The sequence below is a fragment of the Hoplias malabaricus genome, chromosome 13, assembly GCF_029633855.1.
Source record: "Hoplias malabaricus isolate fHopMal1 chromosome 13, fHopMal1.hap1, whole genome shotgun sequence".
NCBI classification, from domain to species: Eukaryota; Metazoa; Chordata; class Actinopteri; order Characiformes; family Erythrinidae; genus Hoplias; species Hoplias malabaricus.
This window is the reverse complement of record NC_089812.1, coordinates 17,548,150-17,557,871: the sequence shown is the minus strand read 5'-3', so window position 1 is coordinate 17,557,871 and position 9,722 is coordinate 17,548,150.

Genomic DNA, 9,722 nt, shown 5'->3' with positions numbered 1-9,722 from the left:
TACCTGCCAACAGGCAGGGATCAGCATGATTGGTTAAAACGCATTGGGCATATGTTTAGATACCGGGCCATAAACCTGTAAAGTCTGTAGACTTAGACTGTTCTTTTTCATAATTTGTTGTAAATGTTGCAAATATCTCAGTGTTTCATTTTACTTGAATGGAGGATAATGCAACTGCCTCTGAGAGAACAGCAGAATGTTATAATGCTCTGCTGCCTCTGAGGCAGGTACTAAGAAAAAGTGGAATAGCACCTGATTGAAGCAGGGCACTGTTTTATGTCACGCTGCTTTTTCTTCAGTGGTGGAAATTATAAATTGAGTGTGCAAAAAATACTTCTTCTGAGTTTGCCTTTTTCTTCTGAGGCAGCAGAATAGCTGAATTTACTCCTTTGTGTGTAACAAACTTTATACACATCTTTAGACATGTTGTGTATTTCTAGCAATGTTGATTCATTTCTGAATACCCATAAAGATATCCATAGAAGGATTCATGATATACATTAGAATAAATGGATTTCTATTATATAAAATTATAGTGTCACATATGAAGCTATGCAAACATATTCTCAACAATATCTGATAGAACTGCTTTTAAGGATTTTGTTTTATAGTAACAAATTCAATTAAGGTAAACTTGATTAGACTTTGTACACTTTGTACCTTAAATGTAATTTATAATCATTTGTAACAAAGAGATAGGAAGTGAGACAGTGACCTCTTTTTTGCCTAATACTGAAAGTGTCAGAGAACTTATTGTAAATTTCAAGATAAAGAATAAGCTTTAGAATGTGAATTTATTTATTTCATGTGTTAAGGTACACTACATTATCACTGATGTATAAAAAGACACTCTGTTGGTGGTTAATGTATTAAATGGTTAAACAAATATGTGCTGAAGTTGACAGGGCTAATGTCGACCGATGGAAAAAGAAAGTGAAGTCAGTGTGTTATAAGCTATTATAAATGATCATTAATGTATTAAGAACATGTTTAATAACTATTAATCAATAGATATTAAACAAATTATAAACATAGTGTAGCTGCCACATATAAATCAGAATGTACTGTTTTAAACAATAATGATATTAATGATGAAGAACAGCTGTTTAAGCTTTATACAGAGAATTAGTCGTGAGTTCAGTGCTGTTCTTATCTCAATCACACAGTGACATCATGGTGTCTAATAGATAACTTTTTAAAAGTGGGAGCTGAATGAGATTTAGACTGTAGAGCACAGGCTACTACAAAATGAATCAGGGACGACTAGGCCTTTGTTTTAGTTGCTCATTGCCTTCATTCACTCATATTTTTGATACACATGGTGCTGCTGCAGAGAAAGATTTGCATTGAAAGCAAACATAAGTCACTAGCTATTCAGATAAATTATGATAAATTGTGGACAGAGAAGACTGTGTGCCCTTCCAGACTCTCAGAGCCTGTGTTTGTGTCTGCATGCATGTGTCCGCACCAAATGTCCCCCAAAATATAGTAAAAAAAAAGAAAAAAAAAAAAACCTATTCATGACACTGTTTTCAAGGAACTAGCAGTCAAAACATTTGTTGTGTCTATGGACAGAGCTTGAAGAAGTAAATCAAAGATTTAATACTCAAACAAGTTCATTGGAGCAATGAAAGGATGTTTTGAATAAACCATTATATGTTGATTTCCAGGAAAAACACATATGAATTACTTACTTACTTACTTTACGTAATTACTTACTTTATTTACTGTTATTACACTGTAAGCCCTAATGTTGTCTTTACTACAATAATCCAGTAATCATTAGTAATCTTTACATGAAAAACAGCCTAAAAGCATCATATATATATATTACCCCCACCCCCACAACAATGAAACTAAAACCTCAAAAAACTGAAAAAGGTGGCTCCACGGTGCGTGCTGGGAGCTCTTCCTGAGAGTACCAAAACCCCGCCCACAGCCATAACTCACAGTTTCAAGTTCATCTAACTCCTTAAAATTTACTCTTCATTGGAGTAATTTAAAAACCTGAGTTGAAAGGCTAAAAACTCATAAAAACCCACAAAATTTTAAACAAATATGTTGTTGTGACTTATTGCTTAACAAATTTCTACAGTTTAGCATTTGGTTTATGTAATCCTGTACAGAACAAGTGTTTTTGTTCACATTTGTGGAATCAACAGACCGAAATATAGCACTACATTTTGGTTGGTTCTACACATACAGTGGAACCTCTACTAACGAACGCCTATACTAATGAACTTTCCAAGATACGAACCAGGCATTTGAATATTTCTTGCCTCCACCAACGAACCATGACTCTAGAAAGGAACCTGAGCCTCCGCCAAGCCGGTGGCTGGAAATGGCCACTGACCCCAATAGGCGAATCTCCCAGCGCGCCCAGACTTGAGTGAGCTTTTAAGATTAGCAAATTGTAGTTTTAGCAATTTAGCATTAGTGTAAATAGCAGACATCGAAATTTGTGCTAAGTTAAGCCGTATCTACGCTTCGTCTCCCCACATTCACCCGCGTACTCTCAGTTATTCCACCCACCCCCACCTCCCATCATACAGCAAGTGCCTGTGTTACTCCTCCAGCCAGTCGTCACGTCTTCAAGGTAGCGATATGTAACCACTTAAAACTTTTTTATTTCTTTTCTATCACTGTTTCCACTGTACTTTTTTTTAATTTTTAGTAATGCTACATGTATTTTTTTTACTAACTTGAGACTTTTGTAAACATATATCAGTGCAAAAAAGGATGACTTTCGGGGTGGCCTGGAACGCATTAATTGCTTTTCTATTGTTTTAAATGGGGAAAATTGACTCGAGGAACTAACTTTTCCACTTACGAACCGAGTCACGGATCAAGTTCGTAGGTAGAGGTTCCACTGTATTTCTGTGCATTACAAGATATTTCACATTATTGGGAGTGTGGGAGCACATGAAATGCAATATTATTTTCTGCAAGCAGAACCATTGGGAAGGTATTAAAAACTTGATATATTAATTGTCAATAATTGTTTTTACTTAAATGTTTTAGTTAATTATAATTACTTTGTTTAGGGTCAAATTCAATTAACTACTTTACTTACAATGCTTTAACTTCAAAGTTAAAGTAACTGCTCTAAAACTAAGAATTTATGTAATATCTACTTTTGGTTTGTTCACCTAATTGATTAATTTCAATAACTGAATAAACCATGTCCATTCTACTCAGTTTTATTAGTTTTGAAAATATCATTACTAAATTTTCAAAACTAACATAATGAACTTATATAATGGACTCATTAGGGTTAACAGTGTACCTTTAGCAAATAAACATTATTATTTATACAATTATGCATTCAAATGTTCAAAGGTGTGTTTGAAATCCTTGTTTTCAATATTATAATAGCAGTATTGTTGATGATTTTCATTTATTTTGATTCAAATTTATTTAAAGCTAGGGTAGGTGATTTGTCTTAAAAATATTTTTGTTATATTTCTCAAACTACTCTTAACATCCTGATAGCAGGCATGTTTAGAATTACGTTTTAAGATCTGATGACATAAAGAAAGAGATTTGTTGTGTATATAAGCCAAAAAAATAGCAAAAACTGTATTTAATGCAATTGTTTCTTCCGGACCAAAGAAAATGATTTAAATAATTAAGAGACTATCTGCTTAATCGACCAAAATTCACACCGTCACACCCGACTTGAATGTGTATTCGTTTGCACATGCGCCGCTACATACATACATACATACTAGCACTAGTGATGTTTCCTTTCTGATCCAAAATTCAGGCTGGTATTAGTGATAACGATCCAATACTGATACTTTATGCAAATGCACCTAACGTGTCTGATAATTCTTAAAAAAATGTATTATTTTTTTAAAAGTTACTTCTTTCATAACCATATTTTTTAATTTGAAAAACTCCAACAGCAACAGTGCTTAGTGCCACTTAAAGCTCCACATTTTCTCCCTCTACATTCTCCCTATACAACGACGGAGCCTAGCATTGAACTAACGTGTGATGCATCGTTAAACTAACCAACATCTGAAGTCTGACCATTTTACGAACCATCGTACTTTGTTAGTACCATAGTAGTTTGAACCATGTTGGCATCAATGGTTCCAGACATGTTTGGTCTGGCTTCCACAGCAGGAAACTTGCAAAAACTCAGGCATTTTGTAAAATTAAGTGAAAATATGAGAGTTGTGATCAAAATTATTCATATTGTAATCATAAATAATTAGCAGCAAATAGAAAAACATTATTTTAATTAAAAATAAATGCAGTAAATAAATAACAGTAAAAATAGAAAAAAATTGTTTTGTAACAAAAAATATTTCAGTGTATATATTTAAATATATTTTAGTGTATATAATAAAAATATATAATTCCTTGGTGGCACAGTGGGCTACACATGAAAACCACGCCTTTCTGTATTGCACAGAGGTGGGTTCGAGACCCAAGAGCGTTGATTGTGTCATTTTATAACAGCAACTGGTCCTCTCAGTGATTAAACATTGATTAACTAAAGTACTGTAAAGTATTCTATGTTGCCTCTTCTGATATATATATATATATATATATATATATATATATATATATATATATATATATATATATATATATATATATATTAACATGATAACATCTTTTTACACACCCACACACACATAAATGATACATTTAAAGTGGCAGTTGTACAGTAGTCTTTTTTCATGCTTTGTTTGAACTTTTTTTCTGTAGTCCTGTAGTAATTAAACAGTTTACACCAGGTGGGAAATCTTTGAGAAACAACTACTATATGTTTATGCTCTAATCTCACATTTTAAAATGATGGTTCTACAATGGGTTATTTAGTAAAAAAAAAAAAAGGAATCGAACCCACAACCTCCAGGCCCCTGGAGCTGTGTGACTGCGACACTACCTGCTGCGCCACCGTGCTGCCCCAGAGTAATTAATATTTCTCTTTATTTGTATTAATGTACTGATTGTATAATGAGTAAATTTTGTCAATTTAATTTGTCAAATTAATCCTTACTGCATCCAATCCCTTCTACACATTCGCTACTTCAAATGAAGGCCTGTAAATTAGGCTTAAGTGCTGCCCCAACTCCTCATCTTAGAGGTTGGGAGTAGGATAAAGATTTTGTGATGAATGACTATATAAATTTGTATAATATGTTCTTATATCCCCAACATATAACTTATATTTAATGTCTTTATTGTTTCAAGTGGGACAAGATGAGAGATTATTGCTGGAACACAATGTTGAGGGAATGAAAGCTGCTAATCCTTAAATATTGCTCTCCTGTTCCTTTTATTAAAACTCTAAGCTCTCACAAGCTCACACAATGTATTTCATAATGATCATTTATAGTTCAAAATATCAGGTATAGAAATAAAAAAAATCATGATGAAGTATATAAAACCAGGGTTTAAATAATGATTGTGTATTGAGACCAGGATACTTTTTATAATTATCTTTCAAACATTTTTATAATTGCATAATTGCTATTAAATTAAATATAAACATTAATATAATATATATATATATATATATATATATATATATATATATATATATATATATTTTTTTTTAAGTTTAAGCTTAAAACTGTCCTAATTTTTGTATTAAATCTTAAAAAAATATTATATTATTTATGATTTGCATATAGTCACCAGGAGCTAAGCTTTATACCACAGGTCTGAAGCTGTAGTTCCAACTACACAACTTAACGACAGTGTTTGTAAGCGTTCAGTGGAATTATTATTCTGAGACACACCTGTGTCATTTAACAATGTTTCGGACTATGCAAGTTACCAACGTAGTTACCTCGATAGTTCCAACGACAGTGTTGAGAAACACTTGCATTGCAACTGCATTGTTCAAACTATGTAAGCTAACCTAATTAGCAACTATGCTTTTGGGAAACAAACCCCTGGATAGTGCCTGCCTGCAGCACTGAAGGACTCAGCCAGAGACGTCTTGCATCACTAGTTCTTCACAGGGGTCATCAGGTAGGCACCCCCCTCATCTGTGTTTCTCTGAATTAAGCCCACCTCCAGAAGGCTCAACAGTGTAGTCTGGTTACAAGATGATTTTTCCAGTTGAATTCTCTAAATCTGAAGGGTGATCCAGTCACTGGAGTGATGCCTATATACATTGATCAATCTATTTTTTTTTTTTTTTTTTTGATGCATTGAATATGAAGAATACTTTAGTGAACCTTGCTGTAGATAAATCCATAATAAATGAGAAAGTTGACCATACACGATGGCACTGAAAATGGATTAGCATACAGAATGTTTCCTAAATATTTGAAATAAATTGCTTAAAACTCACTTATACAAATAGCAGTATCTACTGGTTTTACAACACCAAATTAGTTTTATTAGATAATTATGCACTGCCTGGCCACTATTTGGATTTAAGTAAGTACATACTTAGGAAACTGTGATTGGAAAATCACTGCAATGACTAACATGAATCATTTGGCAACAATTCTTTAAACCTTAATTACTGTAGCTCCTGATTTCTTGAACAGCTATGCTTAAAGACATACTTCATGGTAATGAAGTCAAATTATCTGCCTTCATCAAGAAAAGAAACGAATTAAGGATATTTCTGAAATGACTGTAGTTGGATTAAAATCTGCCCAATGTTTTTTTAAATCTGGACAAATTTATGAACTGTCAAATTCATGAATAAATTTAATGACTGTGATTAGTGATTGCTTTAAAACTTGGTGATGTGAAATCATACAAATCTGTTTAATAATAAAAATAAAAGCATTTTTACAGTTTGAAGTAAACTCACAGGATTAGGATAAACATGTGACTATAAAGAAACTATTGGAACAAAAATGTTTTGTGCTAGGTAAGTGTGCTAGGGAGCATAAAATTGGTAGCACTGGAAATATATAATGTTGTCTGATATGTGGCATGTTGTAGTAAGAAGGCAAAAGCATGAAGGGATGCATCCATCATAGATAATGTCCACTGTACAAGCCTATGATTGAAGTATTGTGATCTGAGGGCACAGGCATATTCCAGAACGATAATGAATAAGGCAAGGCAAGGCAATAGTTTTCACATATGAATTTTCACATATGAACCACAGAACTTGAACCCATTGAAAAGTTTCAGGATGTGCTTGAAAAGACTTAACGGAGCAGTTATTCTCTCCTATTTTCAGTACTTGGCTAAAAATGTATGCAAATCTGAATGGATATAAATGTGATATTACATGTCAAAAGTATTCCACAGGCAATTTTTGAAACCAGCCAGATATCATGGATTATTTTTCAATATATTTTAATATGTTTTCCATGTAATAACTTGTTAAATTTGTCATGAATGTTTAAACTTGTTAAACTGTGAACAGTCAGTATGTGTTTTTCATTTATGATACTTTACAGCCTTTTATAAGTTCTAAATATGAATAACACAAATGATTTTAAACAATATTGTGTAATTAGAGTTATCTGTCTGTATCACGGCTTGTCAGGGACAAGGAGGTGGAAGTAATTAATAACACAAACAAAAGTAAACACAAAGCACAATAACAAATAAACATGAGCAAGAGAGGTGGATATACTAATCAGAATAAGCTGAACAGAACTATATGACACAACCAAACAGGAAATAGTTGTGAACTGTGCAGGCATATGTAAAACACTAAAACATACATCTGCACACAAGACCACACAAGGGAGCACTGGAATCAAGGGGTAATGGAAAAAGTCAAAATAAAACACAGAATGTTCTGAGAATGTAAACTGATACACAACACAATCAGAAAATAGAACACTGACCATAAACCCCTGAAGCATCTCTGGAGTTTGATCATGCCTAATCAAGCTTGAACGTTCCCATGAGAAGCACTGACTCATCTCATGTCCTGGAGCATTGCTGGAACAATTAAAGCCTTTGCTTTCAAAAACACAGTGACATAATGTGTGTTTGGGTTCAGGCTATGAACATCAAGTTCAGAAGCACAGCAGGTTTTAGGGATAGAATGCTATTGTCTAACCTCTGGTCTTGGGTAGATGTTTGTCCATCCAGGGAACTAATGTGATGTTTATACATATTTAATGTACATTGTGTAGTGTCATGCCCCACAAGAAGGTGCTATTAAAATAAAATGTAGTGTCTTTACCTGTCCAATTTAAGCTTGGACATGGATGCCATCATGTTGGGCAATATTACATATAATATAGTGGTATTATGTATTCATCGTCTATAACTGCTTATCCAGTTCAGGAATGCAGTGGGTCCAGAATCTGGAATCACTGGGCATAAGGCAGGAACACACCCTGGAGGGTGTGCCAGTCCTTCACAGGACTATAGTAGCGCTATAGTGGTATTAGCCATAATTAAAGATTTATTCATTTTTTATTGTGCTTATTGATCTGCTGAGGGGTTCTTTGCTCTGAAATTGAATCTCACTCGAATGTGAGGATTCCGTACATGAAAGGTGCACACACAAATAAATAACTGAGGACTGGGCTTATCAACACAACTGGTTTATTAAATGTCATATCAAATATTGAATATTGATTATACATTCATATAATGAAATGGACTACAGCGATGCATGATGAAGGAGGGAGATTAATGAGGGAATTTCTCTATAATAACTACCCTAATTTCTAAAAGGAACCTATAGTTTATCCCAGAAATACACCAACTTCTGAGTTATGAAATGAACCAGTGACCTTGCTTTCCCTGGAGATGAGTGGAGACGATGCAAGCAGAGGACGCTGGGCTTTCTGGAGTCCCTCGCAGACACGGCCATACCTCTACTTCCCCTGGATCCCCCGGTGTGGGGTTCATACCCACAACCCCAGGATCCTGGAGCTGTTTGACAGTGACACTACCTGCAGCGCCACCGTGCTGCCCACTAGCATATCTTTTTAAGAAATTTAAAAACAAGTGAACAGTGATTTAAGCATTATTGTGGCTGGCATGCAGTGGATTTATAGCTCTAACAAGCCTGAAAATAATTACCTAACCATGGTGTTCTGATAAGGATCAAATCAGGACTGAAATGATTACTAACATTCTAAAACAAATGTGCCCAGTGTACACCTATGTTTGGTTGTTCCATCATTAATGTTATTATATTAAGTTATTCATTGGCTGGGGTTTGCTTTATTACTGGAAACTCTCTGAGTGGGAAGGTGTTCTTTGCTGTTCATGTAAAGTAAAGCTAGGCATGGCTCCTAATTTCCGTGTAAACACACTACTACTAACTATGGCAGTAGGGGGAAGATTGATGGCTCCTCTATCATAAAACAGTTGCAGTGTGTTTGCATGTGTGTGTGTGTGGGAGGGGATGAATGGAATTTCAGCAAAAAGAAAATTTTCTTTTCCCCAGGGTGTGTTGAGCCATCTTTTGTTTTTGGTTTTATGGTTTATTCTTTTTCCTTGTGCTTTTGAAGTCAAACATTTTTTTACCAGAACCAAGACACAGGATTTACCATAACAGCCCTTACTTGCCTATATTGGAAAATAATAGGATATTCCCCTGTTTGTATTTACATAATGACAAATTTATGATGTTTAACATCTATGCAGTCACCTGTGAAGGACTGGTACCCCCTCCAGGAAAGTGGTTACAGATAATGAATGAATGAACGAATGAATGAACATCCATGCACTTTTGCATGCCTTTAGAAATGTGTAGTACTGTGAAATATCTACAGGCTGCCCTTGTTTATTATTGTAAAAATGACCAATTA